The sequence below is a fragment of the Cherax quadricarinatus genome, chromosome 52 (assembly GCF_038502225.1).
Source record: "Cherax quadricarinatus isolate ZL_2023a chromosome 52, ASM3850222v1, whole genome shotgun sequence".
Taxonomy (NCBI): Eukaryota; Metazoa; Arthropoda; class Malacostraca; order Decapoda; family Parastacidae; genus Cherax; species Cherax quadricarinatus.
This window is the reverse complement of record NC_091343.1, coordinates 17431868-17439367: the sequence shown is the minus strand read 5'-3', so window position 1 is coordinate 17439367 and position 7500 is coordinate 17431868.

Sequence of the window (7500 nt, the reverse complement as noted above, 5' to 3'; positions counted from 1 at the left end):
TCTCCTCCTCCTCCTCCTCCTCCTCCTCCTCCTTACTCCTTCTCCTTCCTCCTCCTCCTTCTCCTTCTCCTTCCTCCTCCTCCTCCTCCTCCTCCTCCTCCTCCTCCTCCTCCTTCCTCCCCTTCTCCTTCCTCCTTCCTCCTCCCCTTCCTCCTTCCTCCTTCTCCTTCTCCTTCTCCTTCCTCCTCCTCCTCCTCCTCCTCCTCCTCCTCCTCCTCCTTCCTCCTTCTCCTTCCTCCTTCCTCCTTCCTCCTTCCTCCTTCCTCCTCCTCCTCCTCCTCTCCTTCCTCCTCCTCCTCCTCCTTCCTCCTCCTCCTCCTCCTTCCTCCTCCTCCTTCTCCTCCTCCTTCCTCCTCCTCCTTCTCCTCCTCCTTCTCCTTCTCCTTACTCCTTCTCCTTCTCCTCCTCCTCCTCCTCCTCCTCCTCCTCTTCTCCTTCTCCTTCTCCTTCTCCTCCTCCATGCCTCCTCCTCCTTCTCTATTCTCCTTCTCCTCCTTCCTCCTCCTCCTCCTCTCCTCCTCCTCCTATAATCCTATTCTCCTTCTCCTCCTCCTTCTCCTTCTCCTTCTCCTCCTCCTTCTCCTCCTCCTCCTCCTTCTCCTTCTCCTCCTCCTTCTCCTCTTCCTCCATTAAGTCCTGCATGATCTCTTCTCTTTACAGGGTAGTATAAATCGACGCCTACAAATAGCACTAGGCACATACAGACTAGAAGAGGTAGCAAATGTTACTAGAACTTTAAAAAGAACATGCTAGTTCTAACACTGAACACTGAACACCACCAACATAACTCTGCTGTTCTCACTACAAACACTGAAGACGTCCATAAGAGAAGTCACAACACACACAACCCATTAGTGAGGACCCATTAGTGAGGACCCATTAGTGAGGACCCATTAGTGAGGACCCATTAGTGAGGACCCATTATAATACACCTAATAGAGAGTACCCATTATATAAGACCTAAAAGAAGACTCAATAAAAAGGCTTAAGACCCATTATAGTAGGAGACCATTAAAGAAGAGTTAAGAAGAGAGAACCCATTATAGAACATTACATAAGAGATAAGAGAGAGAGAGTGAGAGAGACCCCATTATGCTTCAGGTAGGCATTAATACCTGTATTGTACTATGTACGACATTTCCAACACGACTGGCAGCTAATGGCTCGAGGCTTCTGATTGGTCGAGCCCGTGGAACTCAGCCGCGCTGCCAGCCGGAAAACGACTCATCAAATATACTTTTCTGAACATTTCTTTCGAGGCTGAGGGGATGGGGGATGGGGGTGGGAGAGGGGTTTGAGGAGGGTTGAGAGGGGAGGGTAGGGAGCAGGGGAGGGGTTAGAGGAGAGGGGGTTAGGGGAGGTAGGGGAGTAGGGAGGGTAGGGGAGTAGGGGAGTATAGGGGATGGTGAATGGAAAGGAGGTGAGAAAGATGGGAGAGGAAAGAAAATAGAATACGATTAGAAAGAAGGAATAATGAGGGGAAGAATAACAGAAGAATAAGAAGAAAGAGTAAGAGGAAGGGTTAGGAGGGAAGAGAAAGGAGGAGGGGAAGGTAGCATAAGGATAGTGGAATAAGGTGGAAAGAAAGAGCAAGGAAGAGGAGGAAAGGGAAGGAAGGGAAGATGGAGAGATGATGGAAGAAGGAAGGATGAAGAGGAAGAGGGGACAAAGAGAAAAAAAAGAAGATATAACTAGGAGTGAGAGGTGAAGAACAGCAGGTGAGCAGAAATGTGAAGAACAGCAGGTGAGCAGAAATGTGAAGAACAGCAGGTGAGCAGAAATGTGAAGAACAGCAGGTGAGCAGAAATGTGAAGAACAGCAGGTGAGCAGAAATGTGAAGAGCAGCAGGTGAGCAGAAATGTGAAGAGCAGCAGGTGAGCAGAAATGTGAAGAGCAGCAGGTGAGCAGAAATGTGAAGAGCAGCAGGTGAGCAGAAATGTGAAGAACAGCAGGTGAGCAGAAATGTGAAGAGCAGCAGGTGAGCAGAAATGTGAAGAGCAGCAGGTGAGCAGAAATGTGAAGAGCAGCAGGTGAGCAGAAATGTGAAGAGCAGCAGGTGAGCAGAAATGTGAAGAACAGCAGGTGAGCAGAAATGTGAAGAGCAGCAGGTGAGCAGAAATGTGAAGAACAGCAGGTGAGCAGAAATGTGAAGAGCAGCAGGTGAGCAGAAATGTGAAGAGCAGCAGGTGAGCAGAAATGTGAAGAGCAGCAGGTGAGCAGAAATGTGAAGAGCAGCAGGTGAGCAGAAATGTGAAGAGCAGCAGGTGAACAGAAATGTGAAGAACTAAGAGGCGAGTTCTGTAATATTGATCATGCAAAGTCATGCATAACTCTCACCCCTCCATCACTGACACTCTCTAGTGTCCCTCTCTCTAGTGTCCCTCTCTCTCTAGTGTCCCTCTCTCTAGCGTCCCTCTCTCTCTAGTGTCCCTCTCTCTAGTGTCCCTCTCTCTCTAGTGTCCCTCTCTCTCTAGTGTCCCTCTCTCTAGTGTCCCTCTCTCTCTAGTGTCCCTCTCTCTCTAGCGTCCCTCTCTCTCTAGTGTCCCTCTCTCTAGTGTCCCTCTCTCTCTAGTGTCCCTCTCTCTAGCGTCCCTCTCTCTCTAGTGTCCCTCTCTCTAGTGTCCCTCTCTCTCTAGTGTCCCTCTCTCTCTAGTGTCCCTCTCTCTAGTGTCCCTCTCTCTCTAGTGTCCCTCTCTCTCTAGCGTCCCTCTCTCTCTAGTGTCCCTCTCTCTAGTGTCCCTCTCTCTCTAGTGTCCCTCTCTCTAGCGTCCCTCTCTCTCTAGTGTCCCTCTCTCTAGTGTCCCTCTCTCTCTAGTGTCCCTCTCTCTAGTGTCCCTCTCTCTCTAGTGTCCCTCTCTCTAGTGTCCCTCTCTCTCTAGTGTCCCTCTCTCTAGTGTCCCTCTCTCTAGCGTCCCTCTCTCTCTAGTGTCCCTCTCTCTAGCGTCCCTCTCTCTCTAGTGTCCCTCTCTCTAGTGTCCCTCTCTCTAGCGTCCCTCTCTCTCTAGTGTCCCTCTCTCTAGCGTCCCTCTCTCTCTAGTGTCCCTCTCTCTAGTGTCCCTCTCTCTAGCGTCCCTCTCTCTCTAGTGTCCCTCTCTCTAGCGTCCCTCTCTCTCTAGTGTCCCTCTCTCTACAGTCCCTCTCTCTAGCGTCCCTCTCTCGTGTCCCTCTCTCTAGCGTCCCTCTCTCTCTAGTGTCCCTCTCTCTAGTGTCCCTCTCTCTCTACAGTCCCTCTCTCTAGTGTCCCTCTCTCTAGTGTCCCTCTCTCTCTAGTCCCTCTCTCTAGTGTCCCTCTCTCTCTACAGTCCCTCTCTCTAGTGTCCCTCTCTCTACAGTCCCTCTCTCTAGTGTCCCTCTCTCTAGTGTCATTCTAGTGTCCCTCTCTCTAGTGTCCCTCTCTCTAGCGTCCCTCTCTCTCTAGTGTCCCTCTCTCTAGTGTCCCTCTCTCTACAGCCCCTCTCTCTAGCGTCCCTCTCTCGTGTCCCTCTCTCTAGCGTCCCTCTCTCTCTAGTGTCCCTCTCTCTCTACAGTCCCTCTCTCTAGTGTCCCTCTCTCTAGTGTCATTCTAGTGTCCCTCTCTCTAGCGTCCCTCTCTCTCTAGTGTCCCTCTCTCTAGAGTCCCTCTCTCTACAGTCCCTCTCTAGTGTCCCTCTCTCTCGTGTCCCTCTCTCTAGTGTCCCTCTCTCTCTAGTGTCCCTGTCTCTAGTGTCCCTGTCTTCAGTGTCCCACTATCTAATGTCCCTCTCTCTCTAGTGTCCCTCTCTCTACAGTCCCTCTCTCTAGTGTCCCTCTAGTGTCCCTCTCTCTAGAGTCCCTCTCTCTACAGTCCCTCTCTAGTGTCCATCTCTCTAGTGTCCCTCTCTCTCTAGTGTCCCTCTCTCTAGTGTCCCTCTCTCTAGTGTCCATCTCTCTAGTGTCCATCTCTATAGTGTCCCTCTCTCTTTAGTGTCCCTCTCTTGTGTTCCTCTCTCTAGTGTCCATCTCTCTAGTGTCCCTCTCTAGTGTCCTTCTCTCTACAGTCCCTCTCTCTACAGTCCCTCTCTAGTGTACATCTCTCTAGTGTCCCTCTCTCTCTGATGTCCCTCTCTCTGGTGTCCCTCTAGTGTCTCTCTCTCTAGTGTCCCTCTCTCCAGTGTCCATCTCTCTAGTGTCCCTCTTTCTCTAGTGTCCCTCTCCCTAGAGTCCCCCTCTCTACAGTCCCTCTCTAGTGTCCCTCTCTTTAGTGTTCTCTCTACAGTCCCTCTCTCTAGTGACCCTCTCTCTAAGTGTCCCTCTCTCTACAGTCCCTCTCTCTCTAGTGTCCCTCTATCTAGTGTCCCTCTCTCTCTAGTGTCCCTCTCTCTCTCTAGTGCCCCTCTCTCTAGTGTCCTCTCTAGTGTCCCTCTCTCTAGTGTCCCTCTCTCTAGTGTCCCTCTCTCTAGTGTCCCTCTCTTTAGTGTCCCTCTCTCTAGTGTCCCTCTCTCTAGTGCCCCTCTCTCTAGTGTCCTCTCTAGTGTCCCTGTCTCTAGTGTCCCTCTCTCTAGTGTCCCTCTCTCAAGTGCCCCTCTCTCTAGTGTCCTCTCTAGTGTCCCTCTCTCTAGTGTCCCTCTCTCTAGTGTCCCTCTCTCTAGTGTCCCTCTCTCTAGTGCCGCTCTCTCTAGAGTCACTCTCTCGTGTCCCTCTCTCTAGCGTCGCTCTCTCTCGAGTGTCCCTCTCTCTCTACAGTCCCTCTCTCTAGTGTCCCTCTCTCTAGTGTCATTCTAGTGTCCCTCTCTCTAGCGTCCCTCTCTCTCTAGTGTCCCTCTCTCTAGAGTCCCTCTCTCTACAGTCCCTCTCTAGTGTCCCTCTCTCTCGTGTCCCTCTCTCTAGTGTCCCTCTCTCTCTAGTGTCCCTGTCTCTAGTGTCCCTGTCTTCAGTGTCCCACTATCTAATGTCCCTCTCTCTCTAGTGTCCCTCTCTCTACAGTCCCTCTCTCTAGTGTCCCTCTAGTGTCCCTCTCTCTAGAGTCCCTCTCTCTACAGTCCCTCTCTAGTGTCCATCTCTCTAGTGTCCCTCTCTCTCTAGTGTCCCTCTCTCTAGTGTCCCTCTCTCTAGTGTCCATCTCTCTAGTGTCCATCTCTATAGTGTCCCTCTCTCTTTAGTGTCCCTCTCTTGTGTTCCTCTCTCTAGTGTCCATCTCTCTAGTGTCCCTCTCTAGTGTCCTTCTCTCTACAGTCCCTCTCTCTACAGTCCCTCTCTAGTGTACATCTCTCTAGTGTCCCTCTCTCTCTGATGTCCCTCTCTCTGGTGTCCCTCTAGTGTCTCTCTCTCTAGTGTCCCTCTCTCCAGTGTCCATCTCTCTAGTGTCCCTCTTTCTCTAGTGTCCCTCTCCCTAGAGTCCCCCTCTCTACAGTCCCTCTCTAGTGTCCCTCTCTTTAGTGTTCTCTCTACAGTCCCTCTCTCTAGTGACCCTCTCTCTAAGTGTCCCTCTCTCTACAGTCCCTCTCTCTCTAGTGTCCCTCTATCTAGTGTCCCTCTCTCTCTAGTGTCCCTCTCTCTCTCTAGTGCCCCTCTCTCTAGTGTCCTCTCTAGTGTCCCTCTCTCTAGTGTCCCTCTCTCTAGTGTCCCTCTCTCTAGTGTCCCTCTCTTTAGTGTCCCTCTCTCTAGTGTCCCTCTCTCTAGTGCCCCTCTCTCTAGTGTCCCTGTCTCTAGTGTCCCTCTCTCTAGTGTCCCTCTCTCAAGTGCCCCTCTCTCAAGTGCCCCTCTCTCTAGTGTCCTCTCTAGTGTCCCTCTCTCTAGTGTCCCTCTCTCTAGTGTCCCTCTCTCTAGTGTCCCTCTCTCTAGTGCCCCTCTCTCTAGTGTCCTTTCTAGTGTCCCTCTCTCTAGTGTCCCTCTCTCTAGTGTCCCTCTCTCTAGTGTCCCTCTCTCTAGTGCCCCTCTCTCTAGTGTCCTCTCTAGTGTCCCTCTCTCTAGTGTCCCTCTCTCTAGTGTCCCTCTCTCTAGTGTCCCTCTCTCTAGTGCCCCTCTCTCTAGTGTCCTCTCTAGTGTCCCTCTCTCTAGTGTCCCTCTCTCTAGTGTCCCTCTCTCTAGTGTCCCTCTCTCTAGTGCCCCTCTCTCTAGTGTCCTCTCTAGTGTCCCTCTCTCTAGTGCCCCTCTCTCTAGTGTCCTCTCTAGTGTCCCTCTCTCTAGTGTCCCTCTCTCTAGTGTCCCTCTCTCTAGTGTCCCTCTCTCTAGTGCCCCTCTCTCTAGTGTCCTCTCTAGTGTCCCTCTCTCTAGTGTCCCTGTCTCTAGTGTCCCTCTCTCTAGTGTCCCTCTCTCTAGTGCCCCTCTCTCTAGTGTCCTCTCTAGTGTCCCTCTCTCTAGTGTCCCTCTCTCTAGTGTCCCTCTCTCTAGTGCCCCTCTCTCTAGTGTCCTCTCTAGTGTCCCTCTCTCTAGTGTCCCTCTCTCTAGTGTCCCTCTAGTGTCCCACTCTCTCAATGTCTCACTCTTCTATTCTATGTCTAAAACTTTTCCGTATATTTAACTATTCGTTCCATCTTACTCTCAGTTCCGATGCCGCAGCATTCCTTAAATGTTTCAGTGTCTCAGTGTGTCAGTCTCTCAGTGTGTCAGTGTCTCAGTGTCTCAGTGTCTCAGTGTTTCAGTGTCTCAGTGTGTCAGTCTCTCAGTGTGTCAGTCTCTCAGTGTGTCAGTCTTTCAGTGTGTCAGTGTCTCAGTGTCTCAGTGTTTCAGTGTCTCAGTGTGTCAGTCTCTCAGTGTGTCAGTGTCTCAGTGTGTCAGTCTCTCAGTGTGTCAGTGTCTCAGTGTGTCAGTCTCTCAGTGTGTCAGTCTCTCAGTGTGTCAGTGTCTCAGTGTGTCAGTCTCTCAGTGTGTCAGTGTCTCAGTGTTTCAGTGTCTCAGTGTGTCAGTCTCTCAGTGTGTCAGTCTTTCAGTGTGTCAGTGTGTCAGTGTCTCAGTGTTTCAGTGTCTCAGTGTGTCAGTCTCTCAGTGTGTCAGTCTCTCAGTGTGTCAGTCTTTCAGTGTGTCAGTGTCTCAGTGTTTCAGTGTCTCAGTGTGTCAGTCTCTCAGTGTGTCAGTCTCTCAGTGTGTCAGTGTCTCAGTGTTTCAGTGTGTCAGTCTCTCAGTGTGTCAGTCTTTCAGTGTGTCAGTGTCTCAGTGTCTCAGTGTTTCAGTGTCTCAGTGTGTCAGTCTCTCAGTGTGTCAGTCTCTCAGTGTGTCAGTCTTTCAGTGTGTCAGTGTCTCAGTGTCTCAGTGTTTCAGTGTCTCAGTGTGTCAGTCTCTCAGTGTGTCAGTGTCTCAGTGTGTCAGTCTCTCAGTGTGTCAGTCTCTCAGTGTGTCAGTCTCTCAGTGTGTCAGTCTCTCAGTGTGTCAGTGTCTCAGTGTTTCAGTGTGTCAGTGTTTCAGTGTGTCAGTGTCTCAGTGTTTCAGTGTTTCATTATCTCAGTGTTCAGTGTCTCAGTGTGTCAGTGTCTCAGTGTTCAGTGTCTCAGTGATTCAGTGTCTCAGTGATTCAGTGTTTCATTATCTCAGTGTTCAGTGTGTCAG